We start from the raw sequence: 25,324 nt of genomic DNA on the forward strand, positions 1-25,324 counted from the left end.
GCGTCATGCGGAAATGTTGTCGGCTGCGGCTACGCCGAACGCAACACGACACCGAACACATAGGCGCGGGCGAAAGACTCGGACGAACAGCCCGAACCGCGCGACGGTCGGAAGATTGTATAGCTCCTGGGTCGAGTAAATAAATTCAGACCGAGCGGAACCAGCTCGACAGTATCATTGTAAACAAAGCGTTATTTCATTCGCATAATGCCCCGCTTCCAAACTTATCCTCCCGCGATAGAGCCAAACTAGAAGGACCCAGCCACTCTCCGCGGTCCGTCAAAACGGAGAAGCTGAGTTAGCCGGAGCTGGTCCTAATCGTCGATCCGACGAATACTTGCGGCATGTATGGTTCCTGTGCGCCAGCCTGAAGCTTGGCAAGGCTCATTCCCAATATAACGCGCGAGCAGAGACCAACCATGTCACAGTGTATTTATGAAATATACATATTTAAAATGTGTATGTACATATACGATCGTTCTCGAAATACAACCGAACAAGCGTCAATGAGCGAGGCATGTAGATGATAGTAACTTATTACAATACACCACTTTTGAAATATAAATTTTTATATGTTTATGTTATGGAAAAGATGCAACAGAATCACACCTTAGATGTGATGCAACACAGATGTGATACAACAGAGACAGCAGTAGCAGCAGTAGACCCTAGACAAGAATCAGCAATAAAAGTTGTATGCGTAGCAGACAACTACAGAAAACCCTGGATGCCCAGCTGAAGCCTCGATGAGTATCAGTAATAACAACTGTATGCGGGAGAGCAGCAGCAGCAGTAGGAACTACAAGTGTGATTGTAATACAGGAAGCTGTAACAGTAAGAGGAGTGTAAGTAGCTTGATCAGTAACAGTGAAAGCAGTGTATATATAACTCCAAGGTGGTATCCGGGTAGTTAAAGTAGGCAGAAATGACAACCAGCAGTGCCAGAAAGTATAAACACTTGCAGGGTCGTCTTGATCTGGTTGAAGTAGCCTGCCGCACCAAGTTACGCTGTTCAGTCAATCTAAACGTAGGGTCAGGATTGTCCTGAAGAAGTAGTCTGCAACGCCAACCTATACTGCCCATAAAGTGTATCCAGGGTTCTCTGATCATGGTTAGGATAGCAACGACTGAGAAGAATAACGTTTAATAAACTTTAAAAATTGATCACGCAATCAGATTATTGTCACGGATTTCACTACACAACAGAAGAAACAGCACAAGCAGTCAATTTTTCTTCAAATTGTATGAAGAAGAAAGTCTCAGCAAAGCAGCCGTTGCAGCAGAGATAACAGTGAAGCTAAACAGTCACAAAAACCAGGAATAACCTACAATTGAAAACTTAAATCCCTCGTTAGAGTCACACATTTTCCGTTATAGCAACCCTTTTGGTGGACTGATACTTGCACTATTTTGATGCATCTCCACTTTTTTACACTTTTTACATTTGTATTATAATCACAAACAGCCGATCCGCGAGCGATATTACGGCAAACGGAGGCTGCTCGAAAACATACACTACACACAGGCGTCGTCATAGCAGTACTTCTGATTGTCGAACTAACTCCGCTGCATGGCTTCATTGTTGCCATTGTGTACTATGCACTTAGTCTTACACGATCATAATATCTCCGAAAAGTAGAACCGAGGAAGACATTGCGGTGAGCGAAGGCTGGGAGACTGCCTCAAAACTTCAAAACACACATGGCAGGCGGCAGCTTGAATATGTCATCAGCCGGCCGCCAGATCGATGCGCACAATGTATGCGAAGTCATCGAGCTTGCTTCACCGGCGCAACGACCATCACAGCAAACAAACAGCTGTACGACTTCGCTTGGATAATAACAAAACTATTTTTTTCAATTATACAAAATCAGGGCATAGTTTCCCTTCATTAAGCAATCACCTACCTTCGTGCAAAGTTTCATGTAATTTTATGCACGCATGTCAAAATGGCATTTGAACGAAATTTTCAATATGCACACACTGCAGCTACTTATATTCGTTCAAATGTTATTCGTTAATGCGTTAATATTTTTCTTTGAATAAAGTGTTTTGCGTGTTGAAGCATCGCGAAGCGATCACGTAAGTCTGAAAATTGTAAGTATAAAATATCATGTATAACGTTGAGTATAAGCAAGCAGAATTCAGCCCGTCAGAGATGCTATGCGCACAAGGCATGATGGGGCCGCTCTAATTCCACTCACCAGCTACCTACGGTCAGCGACACTCACTTCTCAGTGTGCTTTCGAGAAACAAAGACACGTCCGCGCTAGCTAATTTTAATATTCATATTTCTATTGTTCAACAAGCTCGATACGTTATAATTTTACTTTTGTATACATTTGTTGGAAGGTAAGCTCGACGAATAATAAACGGTGTTATTATTCCAACAAATAGTGTACACTTTATTCTCCCAAGTCACGCTAGGGTTAACTTACAAGGAAAGGTACCCAACCCGAACTCACCGATTTTGATGATTTTCATATATGTTGTAGAACATAAAAAAATAAGAGACGCGTATTTTTTTTATCGGCTAATTTTCACTTTTAAGGGGTAAAAACCTCCCCTAAAGTTAACCCCCAAAAAGCGTTTTTTTTAAATATCTCAGCTTAAAATTAATATTTTTCAATGAAACAAATTGGAGGTTATTTCTTACAAAAAGAGCAAGTATTTCATGGTGATTTGAAGAGTAAGGGTAGCATCCCCTATTTTTTAGGGGTTGAAAACATATATTTTTTGGCATAATTTTATAATAAAAATGTTTAAACCGACTAAAAAAAATTGGAAAAAATGTTTAAACATCCTTAATAACAAAATTTAGTTGACGTCTTTCGGTGTTTTCATAAATATTACCCCTAAGGGGGTAAACCACCCCTAACACAAAATAACTGTAAATATGTAATTCAATACATAATATTTCGTAGAAAGTTTGTATATAGAGGTTTTCGAGGTCGCTGATTACAAATCTGTTATCAGATTTTGAAAATTCAAAATGGCGGATCCAATATGGCGGACGGAAATATCGAAAAAAAATTGTATATAATAAAAAAGTTTTAAACGACTAAAAAAATTGGAAAAAATTTGTAAACATCTATAATAAACAAATTAAGTTTTTCGATTTTTTCATAGATACTACCCTTTAGGGGGTAAACCACCCCTAACACAAAATAACTATAAGTATACTTCAATCCATAATATTTTGTAGAAGGTTTGTAGATAGAGGTTTTCGAGGTCGCTGATTACAAATCTGTTATCAGATTTTGAAAATTCAAAATGGCGGAACCAATGTGGTGGACGAAAATGTCGAAAAAAAATTTTAACTTTCAAAAAAACTTGTTTACAAATGTGTGATCTTTGTAGCCTGTACATGTGAACTAAAGAGCCTTAAACCCTAAACCCCTAAAGAACAAATAGGCTAAATGGTTGTGCATTTTAACCAAACGACTCCAAACCCCTAACCTCCAGACAAGCCGAAGGCCTATGCTTTACCGTAGACACGAGTATAGACATATTACCGATATTTTATTCTATCATTTTGTATGTAACAAATAACGTCTCGTTTTATGTTTCAATCAAAGATTATTTATTTTTCTGCTTTTATAAATTAGCATAATTTGAAAAGTAATTTCATAAATTATAAAGTATTTCATAAATTGCATAATTATATAATTTTATAAATTCAAAAAGTCCACACTTTTTTGCAAATGAAAAAACATAGGTTAATAAAATTAGTTTATCAAACTCCTTTGTGTTTTGTAATAAAATTTAATGTTGTCAAACTTGGGAGTTTTTCATTGTTACAATTATTTCGTAAGCCAAACGTTTTTTAGATGAATTCTCGAAGTAATGATTATTGTATCTATAGTAAAATATTTACAGTCTGGAATTCCATAATAATATTATTTGATACGATTTAATGAATTTATCAAAAAATCTAAATTTAATAATAAATATTATTCTAATTATTATTATTATTTTTCATTATCATTGCTATTATCAGTATTACTGTTATTATTGCTATTGCAATTATGCTTATTCTTCTTCTTATTATTATTATTATTATATTACTATGATAATTTTTGTTATTGGTAAAAATACATAAAAGAATATTAATACTCGAACTTCATTTGCAATTAAAGAACACGTTGTTATTGAAAGGGAATTTTATATGCATTCATTAGTTGAATGAATGTTATCGTACATTCAATGATAATTCCACAGATAAATATCTTTCACTCATAAAAGTTGTTGACAATATGTGCGAATCAGTATGTTCTTTTTTTAGATTGTTTTCATCGAGTGTTTACCTCAGCTGCCTGTGTTATTTTTTAGGCAGTGAGTGAGTTTTGTGGGTATTCTAGTTCGATGCCGGAAAGTACGAATAGTACGTCTTTTTGTTTGTCAGTGGTATCATACAGTTGTAGAAAATTTTCTTTAGTGATTTTATATAGATTTACATTATTCAATTTCAAAGTGAATAAAAGTTGAATAAAACCAACAATAGAGTTTTCCGAACATCACAAAGTGGAACGAGAATTCTTCTCCAATGCATAAATTAATGATTTGATTCAATTTACATTCACTCGTTTTATTCTGGTAGAAATGTAGCAGTCGTGCCTTACATGCAAAAACACAGCTTGTATAAATTTTACCGCTTGTTTTCATTTTAGATTGAAAAATGAAAATTAATCCGTTAAACGTTCTAAACTTATTATTAGCATACTTTCAAGCGTTAAACATACCAGATAGTGTCACGAATTATCACGAAACAGAGTTGGCCGAAAAAATAAAAGAAATTTTAATAGATGCAACACATGATTTCAACGATGTAGAAATGATTACTGATGACTCTTTGGATTTTCAAGAAGAGTATAAAGACCATAATGTGGAAATAATTGAAGATGAAGTGCAATATCATTTTCCTGATCCGGATATAGCACCAACAAATCAATGTACAGCAGATAATGAAGAACTAGATTTTGAATACAAAAAAAGAGCTGTAGAATTTTGGAGAAGTAGCAAAACGAAGCAAAATTTAAGTCTCAAAACAGTGCAAAACAGATTCAAAAAAGTATCATCTATTAGTCAGCTACGTCGTTGGGCTCATTCAATTAATAAAGGTGGCACGTATAGAGAAAAAGTAGCACAAATTTGTCAGTATACCCTGGATAATTTTCAAGCAGCTCTCGACAGTGGTTCAATTATCCATGATGAAGATATAATTCGATGGGCCTTACAAGCTAAAAAAGAAATTGGTTTTGATGATATTAGATTCAAAGCTTCTAAACATTGGTTACTCAAATTTAAGCAAGCACACCGAATAGTTTCTAGGAAAATAAATAAGTTCATAACAAGAAAAACACTAGAAAGTAGTGCAGAACTTACGGCTAAAGCTGAAGCATTTATCGATGACGTTAAATCGTGTATACCAAGGATTGGACTCGAAAATTTGTATAATACAGATCAGAGCGGATTTCAGCTAGAAATGCATTCTGGAAGAACATTAGCAGTAGAAGGAGAAAAGCAAGTGCAATGTCTGGTACAGTCAATTTCAGCAACAACGCATAGTTATACTATACAGCCACTAATATCAGCTACTGGACAACTGTTGTCACCGCTATCTCTTGTTTTAAAGGAACCAAGTGGCAAGTTTGGCCCTATTGTAGAACAAAACATATTTAGACCAGAAAACGTGTACGTGGAAGCATCCAAATCTGGAAAATTAACAACAAGTAAGGGAACTAATAACAATTTTTACATTGTAATATCGTTGATCAGTTAATTAGTAAGTCGTTTAATTGCAGATCACTTCAAAATCTGGTTGGAAAAAATATTTTATCCCTATGTAGGCCATCACTCAATACTATTACTTGATTCTTGGAGTGGTCATTGTGACAAAGTTATAGAAGAAACAATGCCACAAAATAATATTATTAACATAAAAAAATTCCAACTGGAACCACAGGAAAAATACAACCACTTGATGTCTATGGATTCCGTATTTGGAAAAACTTTGTCCGAACATTTTCTGATAATGTAATGTTAATGGATCATGATATGAATTTACATGTGAGAAATAACATAATTAAACTTCAATCATTGGTTCACAACCAACTGTCTTCACCGAGATATATAGATTTGTTTAAATATTCCTGGTATAAAAGCGGTTACGTCAATGAAAAACCAGATAAATTTGATAATCCTATAGATTACAGTTTTGGAAAGTCTTGTGCAACACATTGTAAAATAGAAGGGTGCACAAACATTGCAATTGTACGATGTGGTTGGTGCAAAAAAGCATTGTGCTTTAAACACTTTTATGAGGACTACCATTATTGTAAAAACATCGTAAAATAATATATTTTATGCTCAATACAAAAAATGCACTATGGCAAAAGATAAAAGATTGTAGATTATTATTATACTTTAATATTATAAACAAAAATACATTATAAGTTGAATTTACAATAAAGGAATTTCAATAACATTCTGATAACAATTTCTACGGAAATTATAAAACTGCTTCACACACAGAATTTTCTTGTTTACAAATTTAGGAATTTGAGGTGGTTTGGTTAAGAAGCACAACCATTTAGCCTATTTGTTCTTTAGGGGTTTAGGGTTTAAGGCTCTTTAGTTCACATGTACAGGCTACAAAGATAACACATTTATAACAAGTTTTTATGAAAGTTAAAATTTTTTTTCGACATTTTCGTCCACCACATTGGTTCCGCCATTTTGAATTTTCAAAATCTGATATCAGATTTGCAAAGAGCGATCTCGAAAACCCTTATATACAAACCTTCTACAAAATATTATGGATTGAAGTATACTTATAGTTATTTTGTGTTAGGGGTGGTTTACCCCCTAAAGGGTAGTATCTATGAAAAAATCGAAAAACTTAATTTGTTTATTATAGATGTTTACAAATTTTTTCCAATTTTTTTAGTCGTTTAAAACTTTTTTATTATATAAAATTTTTTTTCGATATTTCCGTCCTATTGGTTCCGCCATTTTGAATTTTCAAAATCTGATAACAGATTTGTAATCAGCGACCTCGAAAACCTCTATATACAAACTTTCTACGAAATATTATGTATTGAATTACATATTTACAGTTATTTTGTGTTAGGGGTGGTTTACCCCCTTAGGGGTAATATTTATGAAAACACCGAAAGACGTCAACTAAATTTTGTTATTAAGGATGTTTAAACATTTTTCCAATTTTTTTTTAGTCGGTTTAAACATTTTTATTATAAAATTATGCCAAAAAATATGTTTTCAACCCCTAAAAAATAGGGGATGCTACTCTTACTCTTCAAATCACCATGAAATACTTGCTCTTTTTGTAAGAAATAACCTCCAATTTGTTTCATTGAAAAATATTAATTTTAAGCCGAGATATTTAAAAAAAAACGCTTTTTGGGGGTTAACTTTAGGGGAGGTTTTTACCCCTTAAAAGTGAAAATTAGCCGATAAAAAAAATACGTGTCTCTTATTTTTTTATGTTCTACAACATATATGAAAATCATCAAAATCGGTGAGTTCGGGTTGGGTACCTTTCCTTGTTAGTCTCAGCATATAAATACATTCTTTCTCTTGGAAGCCTCAGGTGGATTATGTGACAAAGCGATTAAACCGTGCGCTTTATGGTTTGAGGTTTTTCTGAGCCTTTAATAGGAAGTCTCTGCGAAGACGGCTGGCTGAAGTGCTATCATTCCTCATCTAGATTATTGCTCGCTGATATATCTCGATGTAACCAAGGCACTTCGGCGCACGAACGTGGGCCTCCGCTCATTTAGGGCTTACGGTGCGGGCCTCTGGAATGCTTTGCCTCCCCGTATAAAATCGCTGCACTCCTTAAATGCGTTTAAAACTGCATTGTGTGGACATTATAGGATGTGTATCTATCGTAGCGTCGACTACTGTTCTCTTGTATACTGTGACCTGACGTAGGAACTCGACTTAAAACTACAGAGGCTCGTGAATACAGGAATTCGGTACATCTATGGTGTAAGGAGAGATGAGCACGTCTCCACGTACAGGCGGGAGCTGCAGTGGCTAACCACTGCCGGACGCAGGAAGAACTTCACAGCTTGTTTCCTACGTAAAATGTTTAACTCGGTCGTACCATCATACGTACTGGCCTTTTTTGACTTCCGCGTCACACTCCGGCCTATGAGGGATGAGGTGACACCTCTGGAAGTTCCTGCTTTCGCGACGGAGACGCTGAGGAACTCGGTCCATATTAGCGCTTCATACTTATGGAATAACCTGCCATCACACATCAGAAACAGTGTCATCTTCATCCACCGTCACTTTCAAAAAACTTGCTAAGGATCACTTTTTTCAACTCGAAAACACATAACTCGTTCACAGTCCACGCACACGCACACGCCTACTTTCTCGCTCATTCCACTATCGCCACAGTCTCTCACTATATATACTCTAAACATGCCTCAATCTATTATCTGTTGTTTTTTCTTTTCTCAGTTGTAATGCTGTAAAGTTACAATTATACAATATAATGTACGCAAAATAAAACTATCTCTCTCTCTCTCTATATATATATATATATACACACATCTCCCTCCCTCTCCCTCTCCCGTTACTGAGGTTAAATGATATATATATTTATTGAGCAAATTATATCATTCTATGCGTTAAAAGTATAGGCTAATGTATTTTAGCAAATTAATAATTTTCAGATTTTCCGTAAGTCATGGAATCATGCTAGAAAATTGTGTAAGAAGTGAAGTTGCCTCTGATTACTTATAGTGTTATTCTAGTTATATTTATGTAGTTTATGATTCAGATCGTTTGTCTAATTTTAATATTGAAGTTTACACTCCATATTTAGTTAGCATTTTCGATTTTAGTTAGTTTTGACTTTTCAATTTTAAATTGTAAATTGGATTGCATATATTGTTGGTGCATAATAATATTGTTTGATAGTTATTAGTGATATATGTGCGTGTATGTATATCATTTGTTAAATTGCACAATCTATGTATGCGTATCCTGCCTTTAATAAAGTACTATAATAGAATTATTAGATGAGTGATTTATTCTAAATTAAAAACAAAAATTATTGTTTAAAACTTTTTCTATTAAACATTTATGATATTTGTAGCAGATGAATTTTTCTATCAGCCTCTTGTAAAGTGTATTATTTTTATTTTAATTTATTAAAATTATTATTTATCTTGTATATAAATGATTTTGTTGCATTTTATTGCAAAGTTCAATGTCATTAATATTTCATTATAATCAAAAATTGCGTAAAAATTTGTTTACGGTTCAAATTATGATTAAAATATTGTTCTTATTTAAAATTTTTATTATTATTATTTATTTTTTCAATGCAATAATGATTGTTATTTATTTACAATTTAATCAATGTTTACAATGCATAAATTATAATTTAGTAAAAGTACCTTGTTCAATATTTGTTCGAGAAGTCGATTCTGTAATGCAGTAATCATATATCATTGAGTTAATGATTTACATTTGTACTTTTTATAATTATGAGACATAGTGTTACGTTTCATGCAAGCAAGATTAAAAGTTTTACCATTTTAGACTTTGGGTTTCTATGCGATAGTTGTATATGTATGTTATGTATATCTATACTGGTGGTTCTATGTCAAATCGAAAATCAAAAATTTTTTTTTCTTCAACCCACGATAAATATGTTCCAGAAACAGTTTTCAATGCACCTGAATTTTTTCAGATTTTTAAATTACTTTTGACAAAAATGGTAGGAAGCCAAAGATGTCAATTTTGGCCATTTTTGGGTTTTCAACACAAATTAATTAATTCATAGCTCCTCAGGGAAGAATTTTTCACTATAGACATAAATATACTTTTTGTGTAAAATTGTCTCACCTTTTTAATAAAAATACCTTCAAAGACACACACGTATATATATATATATATATATATATATATATATATATATACACGTGTGTGTGTATGTGTGTGTTATACCTATCTTATAAGTTATTTAAACCTTAATATTGGTGAAAGTAAGAGTTCGATCCGGACTACGACTACCAAAAAATTCATGGAAATACCTTTTTATAGTGCAAAAGTTCCTGTATGGATCCCAGAATGGCAAAGACCCTGTATCTTTGGCTAAAAATTAAGATATTCATAAATTTGTGCTAAAATGATTAAAATTCATATTTAAAGCTTGTGACAAAGCTTATCAATTGCTTGGAGCATTCCTAAGAAAATCACAGAGGTAGCAAACATCAAAATTAAGAAACTCACCGTAGGAGAAAATTGTTCCTTAATGTCCATCATTGACTAAAAATTCAAAGCTTAGTAATAAATTATTTAAATACATGTTTGCTTATGGAAATAAATTGCGTCACTTGGATCATCGCCAAAAAAATCATAGAACATGATTTTATTGTTACAAATATTCCTACCGAAGTCGAGGAATCGTAAATATATTATGTCTTCTGCAAAAAATTATAACATGAATTATACATTCGATCATAATATTTCTGTTAGTGGACCATTAAGTTAATTTTTGTGTGCTACGCTGCTGTCAGCCACAGCAGCGTAGCACACATTTTGTGGACGACATAAACTATGATATACTATGAGTTCAAGTGTTAAGTTCACTTAAGAGTAAATGTTTACTAAGTTTAGATTTAAGTTTATTACAAAAATTGTGAAAAAGTTTATTATTTTAAAAATTTAGTGTAGGCGTAGTGTAGAATATTGTATATTCAGTATATATAGTGAGTTTGAGTAAAAAAAGGTCGTTCAAGCAAGTATGATGTATAATATAAGGTTATTTAAAAAATTTACTCTAGGCGTTGTGTAGAATATTGTATATTCAATATCTATAATGAGTTCGAGTGAAAAAAGTTGGTTTGAGCAAGTATCATGTGTATGTAATATAAGGTCACTTCGTATAAAAATTAGTAAAAGTATGCGTATTTATACATGGTGATAAGTATAATAATATACAGTTACAGTGCAAGTGTTTAATATAGTTAGAGTGAAAACAATTCATATTTTCTTAAGATTTAAGGTTATGCAGAGGGATAAAATATCAAATATATATATATATATATATATATATATATATATATATATATATATATATATATATATATATATATATATATATATATATATATATATATATATATATATATACATATACATCCACACACACACACACACACACATATACTTAGTGATGGCTTAGAATATAGTATATTGAACATAGATAGTCATAGTACAAGTATTTAATGGAAGCAAGTGTGAAAAGTTTATTTTTTAAGAATCTAGTCTAGGTGTAGTGAAGAAATGTCAGTTTCTACCTTTATTGGTCTACAAAAATATGTCTAGAGATGCATATACATGGTGATTATGTAAAATATAGTATAATTAATGTACATAGTAAATTTGACTGAAAAAGTTGGTTTAAGCAAGTATGATGTGTGATATAAGGTCACTTCTTATAAACATCAGGTCCTGCGCACGGACGGAAAGTCCATTTTTGGTGAACGAGGCTTCGCTACTAGAAAGACTTTTTTCAATTGGGCATTTAGAATTTTTAAATACTGTGAATTTATTCAAAATTCAATTTTCTACAAAATAGCCAGAGTACTCTTATAAAAAAACCTTTTTGTAAAATATGGTACAGAAAAAATTAAAAAAAAAACACATTTTTGGTCAAATCCATTAGGCGTTCGCCCTAGGTATAAGACATTTCTTCGAAACTCTTTATACGGGGCAAGTGCCTAAAAACTATGACCGTCACTATGACGAACGTTTCACAATTTCCCAGTTATCGTCTATAGTGATGTAGTTATGTCTTGGCGTCAAATTTATGGTGCTTGTATAGTGGGGAAAAAATTATGCAGATAGAAACAGTCTGTAAGGTATTTAATACTCCAACACTGTCAAGGACGTGTGCGACGCACGGCTAAAAAATCAGATGACCGCAAATAAAATAATATTAATAATGATGATAAAATGTGGAGAAGGTCCGCTTCTCTTTGAATGTCCGAGAATGTTCGTTTTTGTCAATAGTTTGTGCAAGGTCTCTAGATATACAGTGGAGTAAGTTGCAGTCAGAGAGGTGCTGATTTTAATGCCCCCAGAAACACCAGGGAGCTCTATTAGAATTATATTTCATATAATATATGATTAACCGCGAACGATTAGTTTAAATCATTTGAATTTTCCTTTGTTTCGTGTACGCAGAGAGGTGATTAAATGAGTACGTGAAAAATCTTGTCATTAGTATAAATATTAAATTATTATCGAGCGTTCAAGTCAGATCGATATTATTGCGAAACGCCTTATGTCTATTAAGAAGACTGGAGTAATGCGTATTTACTAGGAAGTATATAGAGATAATTCAATATTTCAATACTGCCCCGTACGCATACAATGTCAGCAGTATTTTAATATTAAGATTTGTTTGATTTTTACAATTCTTTTTAAGATTAAAAAAATAATCTATGCGCCTCAAATACTTTAGAACAGTTCGAAATAAACTAATGTACAGTTCACTTCGAATGCCAGCTGAACTTACTAGTACATTAGCTATAACCGATTTGAATGAAAAAATACGCTTGATAAAAAAAGAGGGAGATTGAATTTACTCTCTCTTTCACTATCCTGCAATATCAAATGCGGTACGGGTGATTACGCCCTTTACAGCTCGGTTCGACATTTATAGGTAAGCCTCGAAGCTGCTCGGGTTGTCTTTTGCGCCACGCAGGCTCTCTATTATTGTCCATGGCACGATCGAGGTTTGTTTAAAATCTGAAGTCCGCTCGAGCGTCATTCGGTCTGATCGAGCTTCGTTTGTTCCCCTCGAGCGTCCTTCAGTACGATCGAGCGTCGTTCAGTCCGATCAAGCGTCGTTTGTTCCGAACGTGCGTTCTTCGGTGCGATCGAACTTTCTTCGAAAGCGTTCGAGCAGTCCGTGTAAATATCGAAGCGGCTCGATCAACTCCGAGCGCTTCGGAAGAGTTCTGATCGACTCCGATCGCTTTTGAAGAGTTCTGATCGACTCCGATCGCTTCCGAAGAGTTCTGATCGACTCCGATCGACCACGATCGACCCTGAACGACCCCGAACCACCCTCAACGACACCGGACCACCGCGAACGACCCCGATCAACTACGATCAACACGAAATAATTCCGATCGACTACGATCAGCACGAAATAATTCCGATCGACAACGATCAACACGAAAGAATTCCGATCGACTACGTACAAACCAGTATATTCATGTGAATACGTACAATCGCGTGCTTCTCCGTTTTTTAGTCGTTGTAGGCATCCGTCGATTTCGTTGTAGAAAATGGACCAGAGAACACATAGAATTTTCAAATTCGAATTATACGTTATTTTACACATAAATATACAGGCTAAACTAGAAATTGTTCCTGGCCATGGCCCTCAAGTTTTTCACATTTTTGGTCAAACTTATCATAATGCTTATTCATTTAACCCAGTAACAAATGAAAATAGAAAATTTGGACAATTATATATAATAGACAATGAAATAGCTAATGAAATTCGGTTTTCAACTGATGTAAAATGCAACATAAAATTACTAAATGAAATTGAGAATATCTTACGTAAAATAAATCCTCATGCTGAAGCATACAAAATGATGCATGAAGTTGAGGAAGAAGAATTAAAACGTGCTCGGAATGACAATGAATTACCTAGAGAAGTTAAAATGTTTATTACACGGCAAAATCATTCTAATAATAAAACCTTTGAACTTCCATCATGTAATAAAGTTTCAGTAGTTTTTGTAGGTAAGGAAGGAAAACCTCCATTTAATCGTGATTTTTGTATTGATTCTAAAATTTCAAAACCTTAAATATTCCAATTATAAGTAAAAATGTTGATCCTATGACATATTCTTTAATTTTTTCTTTCGGACAAGGAGGATGGCAACCTAATTATCAAAGTAAAATTAAAAATAAAACCCAAGTTACAGCGTTGCTATATTATTCCTTTCCTTTAAGTGTACGAAATGAATTTAATCTTTGTTGAAATTTCGGTAAATTAACTCAACAATTTATAGTTGATTCATGGTGTAAAGTTAAAGGAACAAGATTATTTTATATTAGAAATCAGCAAGCAAAATTAAGAACTGAAACGTATCGCGAATTAATGGATTATTTAACAAATAAAGCTCAATCAATTAATGTCTTCATTGGCAAAATAGTTATTTTACCATCAACCATCAACATTTATTGGAAGTCCGCGTTCTTTGCAACAAAATTATATAGACGCAATGATAGTCGCCCAAACATTTGGAAAACCTGATTTATTTGTTACTATTACGACTTGTAATCCTAAATGGATTGAAATTGTAGAAAATTTAAATGAGAATGAAAATACATTAGATAGACCTGATTTAGTAGCTCGAGTTTTTCATCTTAAAGTAGCTGCATTCTGGAATGAATTACATTGTTTTGGTAAAATTATTGGTCACATCTACTTAATTGCTTATCGCATGTGACTGGTCATCCTTCACCACGCCATCACTTGACGAATGCATTACCATTCTTAACGCTGACATCACGAACGCCATAAATCATCTTGCCCCATTAAAGACTGTGACACCTGGACGTAAACGTCACCCGTGGTTTACCGCGGCTCTTCGTGACCTTTTAACTGAAAGGAACAGACTCTACAGGCGCTTTCGCAGAAGTCGTTTACCTTGGGATCTATACTTCTATAGAATTGCAAGGGACAACGCTCATAAATAGGTTGAGGAAGCCAGGCTGAATTACTACTATTCACGCTTGTCTACCTTGACCGACTTTGCAGAGATCTGGAAAGAGCTTGAAAATCTTGGTATTACTACCTCTAAATCTCCTTCACCTGCTCGGTTCTCTTCAGATGCTCTCAACACTTTAGCTCCATCTCAAACGACCCTCAAGCTCCATCTGTTGAGGAGTATCTGCGAACCCTGGAGAGTCTGGACCTCCCTGAACACTTCATCTTCAGGGCTATCACGGAGTCGGATGTGTCGGCTGCAGTATCACACTTTAACACCCAGGCCAAGGGAAGCGATGGCATCCCACAGGTTGTAATCACCAAAGCACTGCCAATACTCGCTCCTTTACTTTGTCAAATTTTTAACCTGTCTCTGAGCGAGGCACGCTTTCCTTCAGCCTGGAAATCATCGATCGTAAGAGCACTAAACAAAGTTAACTCTCCAACAGCTGTAACTGACTACCGTCCGATCTCTTTACTCTGTTTCCTGTCCAAGGCGCTAGAGTGGCTGGTGCACAAGCAAATCTCGGAATATCTTGAAACAAGACTTTACCTTGACAATTTCCAAACTGGCTTTGGCACTGGCCACAGTACGCAGTCTGGCTTAATCAAGCTGACTGATGACGTCAGGCTTGGGATAGACAGGAAGAGGGTCACTCTGCTACTTCTATTTGATTTTAGCAAGGCGTTTGATACTGTGTGTTACGTCAAGCTACTCGGAAAGCTATCCTCTTTCGGCTTTTCCAAGCGTGTTATCTGCTAGCTTGCATCTTACCTCACGGGAAGAGAAAAGGCCGTCATTGGTGACAAAAAAGAGCTCTCAACTTTTCTACCATTAAACACCGGTGTTCCACAGGGGTCAGTTTCAGGCCCCCTGTTGTTCGCGTTGTACATCAATGATATTGGTTTTTGCCTGCGACGTTGCAAACGTCGCAGCCGCGTCGATACGAGGAATCTCGTTCGATGCGGCCAAGCTCTGAGTGCGCGGAAGAAACAAGCGAGTTGGATTGTTGTTGTCAGTGCCAGCCTGACCTCGAGTTCGAGGAACGGGCCGGCTAACCGTCCACGTTAGCGCGAGAGTGAGCATCGTTGGCGCGAGAGTGAGCCTCGACGGCGCGCGCGCTGATTGGTCCTCCGCATGTCGAGAGCCAATCAGTGGGCGCCGATGTGCGACTCGCTATCCGCGCGGACTGCCAGCCAATCAGGCGCGAGGAAGATGCGCGGGCCCGACGAGCGCGAGTGGAGAGTGAGCGCGAGAACGAGCGGGAAATCGGGGAGTTTTCTCACGACTGTCGACGGAGTACGTCGACGTGCGAGAGAGATACGTGGCCTCCTCTGTTACGAGGAGAATTGGGAGAGTCTCCCGAGGTTGTGCGAGTGTGCGAGAGTGTGAAAGAGTCACAGGTGCAGCGCGTTGGCACGAGCAAGTGCCGACACCCGGACGAGCCAGCAACCATCCGCACGAGAGGAAGGAAGCTAACCAGTCCGCCATCATTGTCCGGAGGACCAGAGCAACCAGCAGCCTTGGCGTGGGAGAGCCGAGGAAGCTAGCCGTCACCAGGTCCACGAGAGTCAGAGAGGCGCCGGCGGGAGCACCGACGGACGTCCACCAGGGAGAGAGCGAGTAAGAAAGTATTAGAGAGAGAGAGAGAGAGAAAGAGAGAGAGAGAGAGAGAGAGAGAGAGAGAGATCCGAGAGTGAGGCGAGTGTGGTGCGGGCACACTAGAGAGAGAGAGAGAACTCGAGAGACCAGGGTGTTGGTGTGCAGTGCGGGCGCACACCAAGACGTCTTCTGCGCGAGGCGTCTGGTCAGCTGTTGAAGTCGCACCATATTGTGCGATGAATCAGCTGACGAAACGGCCGTTCGTAGTGGGACTCGGAGTAGAGCCCAACGCTAAACGTGATAGCGTGGGAGGCTCTACCGTGTCCCCACGAGATGTGCTGCGACGCGTGCGCTCTAGCGACAGCGAGTCAGCCAACGGCGACGACTGGCACACAGTACGTCATAAGCGTCGTCGGCGGGGCTCGCGAGTAAAGCTTTTCGACGAAAGTCGGAAGCAAGGAGACTCCTCGGTCTCGTTTTCGAGTGACAATGAGAGCCAAGAGAGATCTTCAAGTTTGTGCTCGAGTGAGAGAGACAGTGTGTATACTGTGATCGCGAGGTGCGAACGGCCAGGTTACTTGCGGTTGTCCGAAAGGACGGTAGCAAGAACCGCGGCCTGCGCAACCTCCAGCACAGTCAGTGACGTAGCCGAGGGAGATGTGTTGCGAGGAGGCTCGGGCTCAAGCAAAGACGTCAGCGTAGACAGCGGCTATGCGAGCCGAGTGAGTGTCGATCGCAGCGAGAGAGACGCTCGTGTGAGAGAGTTGGAAGAATGCGGACTCACTCTTGAGGATGCGAGAGCTCGAGTCTTTGAGGAGGAGCTTTCTGTAGCTTGGCGAGAAGCTTACGAGGAAGCCCTCCTGAAAGCTCGAGCGAAGCTGCGGGACGAGTTAGCCACGCTAGAGCATGAGCGGCGGCTGCAACGAGTCCGTGAGGAGGCGAGGGAGGCGGCGCGAGAGCAGGTACGGGTCGAGGCGATAGAACAGATGCGTAAAATGGAGGAAGAGCGAATAGGGCGAAAGCCATGTTTGCGAGCCCCAGTCAAAACGACTGATTCAGTTCGCCCAGCTACTCTAGACCAGCTGAGAGGCAGACCGTCTGTGTTCACGAGTGATATTGTTGACGCGGACAAAGAGTTGCTAGAGCCAGAGCGCGAAACGGTGCGACGCCGCGTCTCTTGGGGCAACTCTGGAGGTCGGCCGAGTATGCAACGGAGCTGTGTGAGCTCGGGTGAGGAGTCGGAGGAGGAGAGTGGACAAGGAGAGAAGAGTGCGGAAGAGGAGTCGGAGGAGGAGAGTGAGAGGAGAGAGAAAAGTGCGTCGAGAAAGAGACGGAGACAGAGAGGTTTGCTGAGCAGTGACAGCGAGCTCGAAGTTAACTCGAGCTGCGAGTTTAACTCAGCGAACCTGACGTCATCCGAACGCCGGAAAAGATCAGCCTACTCGCTCAGGGCTTTGGAGTTCCTGAAGCACTGGGAGCTCCAGTTCTCGGGCGAGAGTGATCATGAGGAGGCGGAGGAGTTCTTTGATCGACTGTGTGAGTGCAGAGTAGCGTTAGCGGTGCCAGACCGCGAGCTGCTAGCGGTGTTGCCGTGCATTTTCAAGTTGCAGGCAAGCCGCTGGTATCGGGCGAAGAGAAAGAGCCTGCGAACATGGGAGATGTTCTGCCGGGCCTTTCGTCGCCGATACATGGTTCCGTATTGTCGGGAGGATTTGGAGGAAGATCTGCGCAAGCGAACGCAGCACAGAGAAGAGAAGATTGCGGCGTATATCGCGAGTCTTCAGTATCTGGCTTCGCGCTTTCGCCGACCTCCATCCGAACGTGATTTGCTTCGTATCGCATATCAGAACCTCCTTCCGGAATACCGGAGAGCTATTGGCGAAAAGTGCGTCAACAGCTGGGAGGAGTTGGAGAGGTACGGCCGACGCTGGGAGCGGCTAAAAGAGTTAGATAGCCGTTACGCGCCTCCGCTGCCAGCGGAGAAGATGCGCGTTCCCGGTGCGGCGTACAAGGAGGAAGGAGAGACCCAGAGAGCCGCTGCAGTCGAGAGGACAGAGCATGCAGGCCCTGGTGACGAGTTGCCTTCTATCGAGGTTGAGGAGAGGACGAGTGAGAGAAAGAGAGCTTCAACGAGGAGAAAGAGAGCTACCGTATGGCGCGGCCTGGTGCGTCCGACCGCTAATGCCGTGGCTCGAGGGGAGAGGCGAGGAGATGGTACGTGCTTCACCTGCTGTAAAGTGGGGCACCGGGCATTGAATTGCCCGGAGATGATCTGCTGGGCATGCCAACAAAAAGGACATTCACGAAGGGAATGTCCTGCGCGTAGGCAATTGCCACAGACATCATGACAACTTTGCAGACGAGTGAGCCACTCAGGTCTGTGTCTAGATTGCCGGAGAAAAATGGCAATGCTAGAAAGATGGAGAGCTGAGGAAGGAAATGAGAAGAGAGAGAGAAGTCAGCGGAGGTGGAGAAAAAAGGATGTGAGAGAGTAGTGCTAGAGAGATGTGCAGGGGAGAGAAGAGTGTTGGCCTGGGACCTAGTGAAAGGGTTAAGGCCAACTTCTTCGAGAGAGGAGTCAGCGAGAATGGAGAAGAGAGGAAGTGAGAGAGTGGAGCTGGAGAGATGCTGCGAAAAGAGGAAAGTTTGGACCCAGGACCCAGTAAAAGGTTTAAGGCCAACTTCTCCGAGAGAGGAAGCATTGTTAAGGGGAGGGGATTGCGACGTTGCAAACGTCGCAGCCGCGTCGATACGAGGAATCTCGTTCGATGCGGCCAAGCTCTGAGTGCGCGGAAGAAACAAGCGAGTTGGATTGTTGTTGTCAGTGCCAGCCTGACCTCGAGTTCGAGGAACGGGCCGGCTAACCGTCCACGTTAGCGCAAGAGTGAGCATCGTTGGCGCGAGAGTGAGCCTCGACGGCGCGCGCGCTGATTGGTCCTCCGCATGTCGCGAGCCAATCAGTGGGCGCCGATGTGCGACTCGCTATCCGCGCGGACTGCCAGCCAATCAGGCGCGAGGAAGATGCGCGGGCCCGACGAGCGCGAGTGGAGAGTGAGCGCGAGAACGAGCGGGAAATCGGGGAGTTCTCTCACGACTCTCGACGGAGTACGTCGACGTGCGAGAGAGATACGTGGCCTCCTCTGTTACGAGGAGAATTGGGAGAGTGTCCCGAGGTTGTGCGAGTGTGCGAGAGTGTGAAAGAGTCACAGGTGCAGCGCGTTGGCACGAGCAAGTGCCGACACCCGGACGAGCCAGCAACCATCCGCACGAGAGGAAGGAAGCTAGCCACTCCGCCATCATTGTCCGGAGGACCAGAGCAAGAGAGAGGAGCAAGAGCAGGGAGAGAGCGAGTAAGAAAGTATTGGAGAGATTAGATTAGATTAGATTAGATTTATTTGACGTACAGTATGTTGTACGATAAAATGTATACAGCAGCAATAGTAGTACAGTAAAAATGTGTATTGTGAAAGTATGATAGTGTGAAGATGGGTCAAGCGAGAGTGTGTGAGTGTGTGCGTTTGCGTGAGTGTGTACAGGCGTGTGTGTGTGCGTTTGAGTGAATGTGTACAAGCGAATTCAAGTGTTTGTGTTTTCAAGCTCAAGAAAGTGCTCTTTAGCTAGTCTCTTGAAACCTGAGACAGATGTAGTGTTACGAATGTGAGATGGCAGGTTATTCCATAGGTATGAGGCGCTGATATGAAACCAGTTCCTCAGCGTCTCCGTCGCGAATGTCGGAATATCCAGAGGTATCACCTCCCCCCTAACAGGCCGAAGTGTGACGCGGAAGTCAAAGTATGCCAGTACGTATGATGGTACGGCTGTGTTAAACATTTTTCTTAGGAAACAAACAGTGAAATACTTCCTGCGTCCGGCAGTGGTTAGCCACTGCAACTCCCGCCTGTATGGGGAAATGTGCTCATCTCTTCTTACACCATAGATGTACCGAATTCCTGTATTCACGAGCCTCTGAAGTTTTAGGTCGAGTTCCTGCGTCAGGTCACAGTATACGAGGGAACAGTAGTCTATAAGAGGAAACAGGAGGGCCTGCACTAAGTGCTTGCGCAACCTGAGATTGGTGCTTTTCCTGAAAAAGTAAAGCCTGTACATTAGTGTGTGAGCACGCTTACACACTTGTGTAATATGCTCCCTCCACGTAAGCTTAGAGTCGAGCACCAATCCCAGATTACGCACGGAAGATTCAAAGCTGACCTGGGCACCCCCTATGTTAATGAAAGTGTTAGCTGTTGAGGGTAATGCGTTTATGTAGTAGGGAGAGCCCAGGACAATTGCTTTAGTTTTAGCAACATTAAGTTTTAGCTTATTCTGTTCAGCCCAACCAGTAATCCTCTCAGCATTGGCAATCATCTTGTTTGATAAAGAATTGAGCTCTTCGAGGTGGCATTGACTGTAAATTTGCAAGTCATCCGCGTAGATGAGATGGAAAACATCGGTATCAAGGCAGAAACCGATGTCATTGATGTACAATGCGAACAGCAGTGGACCCAGAACGGACCCCTGCGGAACGCCGATGTTAAGACGCCGAGGAGAAGAACGTTCGTTATTGTCACCAACGACGGCCTGCTCTCTACCAGAGAGGTAGGAGGCAAACCAGCGGATGACTTGCTTTGAGAAGCCGAAGGTGGATAGCTTTCTCAGGAGCCTGACGTGACACACAGTGTCAAACGCCTTGCTAAAGTCAAAGAGAAGGAGTAGTGTTACTTTCTTTTTGTTTATCCCAGCTCTGGCATCATCAGTTAGCTTAATTAGGCCAGACTGAGTGCTGTGACCAGTGCGGAAGCCTGTTTGAAGATTATCTAGTAATAGCCTTGATTCAAGGTATTCTGAGACTTGCCTATGCACTAGCCACTCCAGAGCCTTGGAGAGAAAGCAGAGAAGTGAAATCGGACGGTAATCAGTCAGGGCTGTTGGTGAGCTGACTTTGTTGAGTGCGCGCACAAGTGACATTTTCCAGGCAGATGGGAAGCAGGGTTCGCTAAGGGACAGGTTGAAAATATGACTTAGTAAGGGAGCAAGAACCGGCAAAGCTTTTGAGATGACAACCTGTGGGATGCCGTCGCTCCCCCTGGCCTGAGTGTCAAAGTGCGATACCGCAGCCAACACGTCCGATTCCGTTATAGGTTTGAATTCGAAATGTTCCGGGAGGTCAAGACTTTCCAGGGTAGCAAGATAATCCTCAACAGCAGGAGCCAGCGGATCATTTGAGATCGCGCTGAAATGCGTGTTGAGTTCATCTGTGGTGAATCTAGATGGTAAGGGGGCCTTGGTGGCAGAAATTCCAAGTTTCTCCAGCTCTTTCCAGATCTCAGCAATATCAGTCAAGGTGGACAGGCGTGAATAGTAATAATTCAGCCTGGCCTCCTCGACTTGTTTGTGAGCATAGTCTCTAGCTAGTCTGTAAACGCGTCGATCTGATTCGAGCCTGGAGTCCCTGAAACGCCTGTAAAGTATATTGCTCTCGGATACAAGGCCACGAAGAGCCGCAGTGTACCACGGGTGACGTTGTCGTCCTGGAGTCACAGTCCGCAATGGAGCGAGGTGGTTGATGGCGTTAGTGAGGTTAGCGTTGAGTAAAGATATGCAGTCGTCAAGTGATGAGGTGGTGAGAGATGACCAGTCACAGTCGCTAAGAAAGTCTCTCAGCTTCTCAGCGCTGATTCCTTTAAAGTTTCTGTATGAGTATGTATTTGGTACGTGGCGTGGAATCTGTACGTCGAGAGTGGCCGTGATAAGGTCGTGTCCGTTGATGAAAGGTGCGTCTGTCTTCCAGTATGACTGCAGGCGATCCTGCTCGTCGATTAGGCACAGATCAAGCCAGGTGTCAGAACCCTGTTTATGGTGTGTGGCACCATAGGGAACGGACGAAAGGGAGTTCTCATCAATGAAGGCCCTGATGAAATTGGCATCTTCAGATGAGGATAGTTGGTCAGAGTTAAAGTCCCCCATTATAACCTTCGTGGAGTAGTTGTGCATGTGAGTTGTTAGTTCGTTAATAAAGTTAGAGCCTTGGAAAAAAGGAGCATGGGGTGGACGATACACAACCCCCACGAAGATGGGAGAAACTCCCTTGGCCGATATCTCACAAAAGAGGTATTCAGGCTTGCCTGGCTTGCCGGACCATTCACCGTCGGATGTTGAAATAACACTAACCGTCAGAGATTTGTGTATATAGAGGGCCACACCTCCACCGTTTCTGTTTCTGTCTCGTCTGTAGAGCAGGTAATCATCCAGCGAGGGGATGGATGTCACCTTCTCGCTTAGCCAGGTCTCAGTAACAGCTATTATGTGAAATAAAGAGCGAGTGGATAAAAAGAGCCTGATCATCTCAATGTGACCCGTGAGAGAGTTCGCATTAAAATGACAGACCCTTAGACCTTCGGACAGAGATACCTCAGAACCCGATGAAGACACGGCGGATGAGCTTGATGGCGGACGTGGTGGGATGAAATGTAAGTGTGGCAGCTTTATTGTGGAGTGATGTTTACGGCGAGCGGGATCCGAGCTAAAAAATTATCCAGCTCGGCGTCGGTGGTAATGACGGTGGCACGCTCGTTGTCATCGTTGCAGCGGACGAACAGTCTCCCGTCCCTGACGAACGTTCGGCAGCCCTGCCTCCTCTTGGCTTCCAACCTAGCCCGTGAACGCAGCTTGTGGACGTCGGTGGGGAGTAGCTCATTGATGTTTATGAGCCCTTGGTGGTTTATGAGCCCTTGGATGGTCAGGGCTACTCCATCACGGTTGCGTCCAGCTCGTTGGTGTGGAGATTGCGTTTACGAGCTTTGGCAACGACGATAGCTCGTGCTAGTGCACTCGACGAGAGGGTGACGGCCAGTGGTGGCAATCTACCGTCACTCCTGGCGGTGTTCCGGGGTGCATCGAGCCTACCCATGACCCTGACGGATGCAATATCTCTCCGCAGGACCGTAGGGTCAAGTGCGTTTATGACTGCAAACGCGAGAAGATGCAGCGAGGTCTCACGGGTGTAGTGCAAGCCCGTGATAACAACAACACTATTTGAGGTCTGCTCCTGCCGTCGTTTGACCTCAGCCAGCTCACTGCGGAGGCTGCTAATTTCCGCAGCGCTGCTGCTGTTGTTGCTGTTGTTGTTGTTGACCTGCTGCAATGCAGAGCTCCTCGATGAGAGATCTTGGACTTGCGCCTGCAACTCGGTGATGGTGGACTCAGCATTAAGTATGCGAGTCTTGAGTGCAGGCAGCTCATCGAGGGCCTTTAGGCGCTTCTCCAGCGGGCTAAGACGTTGCTCAATTCTCGAGATCCTCTCCGACACGATGTTTTGTGTCTGGATGGCTTCCGCATGAGCATTGCGGATGTCATCGAGAGCTTCACGAATGTCCTTCAATGTAGCTTCGATGGTTGGTGGTGGGCGAGTTGGTGAAGTACTTCGTGAAGTGCTGGCTGATGGTGGTGCCGATCTCGTCTTCTTCATCCCCGGTTGTTTTGGGGTGGTCTTAGCCGCTGTTGTCGCAGTCATCCCCGCCGCCGATGTTGACCTGGGCCCCGCTTTGGCACCCTTGGCGTCCGCACAGGGAGGACAGGCTATAAACTGCCTATCGTTTACCACGACTGTCTTGATGTTGATGGTGTTCAGACATTTGACGTGGTAATGGAGCTTGCAAAAAGCACACCTTTTCGGCTCCTTGTGCTGAATAGGCTGCTTACAGCTGCCGCATTGCCGAAAAGGCACTTCCCCGCTCTTTTCGCCGTTTTCACTCATTTTCGTCGATAACTTACTGGCAGTCGGTAGAGCAGAAATTCGTGATGTGATGTTGAGTTATCGACGGAGTGGTAGAGTCGTTGTTAAAACTCTTACGGCTAGATGGAGCGTTAGTGTAAAGAGCGAGAAAGCACCGACCTCAAACAATGTGCAGACGCCTTAGAAGTTCTCCCTCGATGCGGTAGATGTCTCCTCGATGTTGATTAGGAGCGGAGAGAGACGCCGTGCGAGCGGGAAACCAAGCAAAGCCGAGCCGAGTAGATTTAGAGGTTAGAAGCCGTGCAGAAAGTTTGTGCAGAAAAGATGTTGAAAATAAATTGCAACCTTCAGCGATTTATATGTCGTCGTAAAGGTTGCAAAAAAGAGCGTGCAACTATCTACAACAAAAGAGGGCCCGAAGGCAAGAAGCGGCAGAAAAGCAGTGCGAAAGTAGGAGCAAAATGAAAAGCTGTCAAAGCGACTCACCAGAGAGAGAGAGAGAGATAGAGAGAGAGAGAGAGAGAGAGAGAGAGAGAGAGAGAGAGAGAGATCCGAGAGTGAGGCGAGTGTGATGCGGGCACACTAGAGAGAGAGAGAGAGAACTCGAGAGACCAGGGTGTTGGTGTGCAGTGCGGGCGCACACCAAGACGTCTTCTGCGCGAGGCGTCTGGCCAGCGCACGCGAGAGAGAGAGAGAGAGAGAGAGAGAGAGAGAGAGAGAGAGAGCAGTGCGAGGAGACGCGTGTGCGTGAGATAGAGACAGCGCAAGAGAAAACCCTATAGCTGCGCGGCTGCAGCAGGTCGGGCTTGCCACAAGCGGGAGGCATAGCCCGCGCGCGAGAGAGAGAGAGAGAGAGAGAGAGAGAGAGAGAGAGAGAGAGAGAGAGAGAGAGAGAGAGAGAGAGAAAGAGAGTCAGCCGTCAGCGGACTGGACCTGGGCCTGTGGCCCGCCGTCTGCTGCACGAGCGTGGCTCGTGTTTAAGCGTCCCAGTGTAAGCCCTGCGTGGCTAAACTGTGCGCGGGAGGCACTACAGCCACCGTATTGTAGGGAAGGGCTGGGCGAAATACATGTGCAATAAAACTTAACCATTGTGTGTGATCATTTTCCCCTCTCCCTAGCGTTCTCCCAAACGTGATGATCGCGGTCAAATCCTACGTTTAGAAAAATCCTAGTGCATGCGAGGCTCTAGGTGTTGCGCACCTGT

The 25,324-nt window shown here is 41.6% G+C and overlaps 1 protein-coding gene across 18 annotated transcripts in view; it reads right to left on the reverse strand.

Annotated features, from left to right (window-relative positions):
• LOC103316989 overlaps window positions 1-25,324 on the reverse strand; it is a 357,042-nt gene that overhangs the window by 182,882 nt on the left and 148,836 nt on the right. The window contains exons 7-8 of one of the 18 annotated variants that reach the window (XR_004345277.1): window positions 10,276-10,469; window positions 10,077-10,137 (exon numbers count right to left, since the gene is read on the reverse strand). The exons of 16 other annotated variants lie outside the window; for them this stretch is intronic. The gene's annotated coding sequence lies outside the window, so the exon portion shown is untranslated. The remainder of the gene's footprint in view (window positions 1-10,076; window positions 10,138-10,275; window positions 10,470-25,324) is intronic. One more of the 18 variants, XR_004345278.1, reaches the window with a different exon arrangement.

This window comes from Nasonia vitripennis (assembly GCF_009193385.2).
Source record: "Nasonia vitripennis strain AsymCx chromosome 4 unlocalized genomic scaffold, Nvit_psr_1.1 chr4_random0005, whole genome shotgun sequence".
In the NCBI taxonomy this organism is placed as follows: domain Eukaryota; kingdom Metazoa; phylum Arthropoda; class Insecta; order Hymenoptera; family Pteromalidae; genus Nasonia; species Nasonia vitripennis.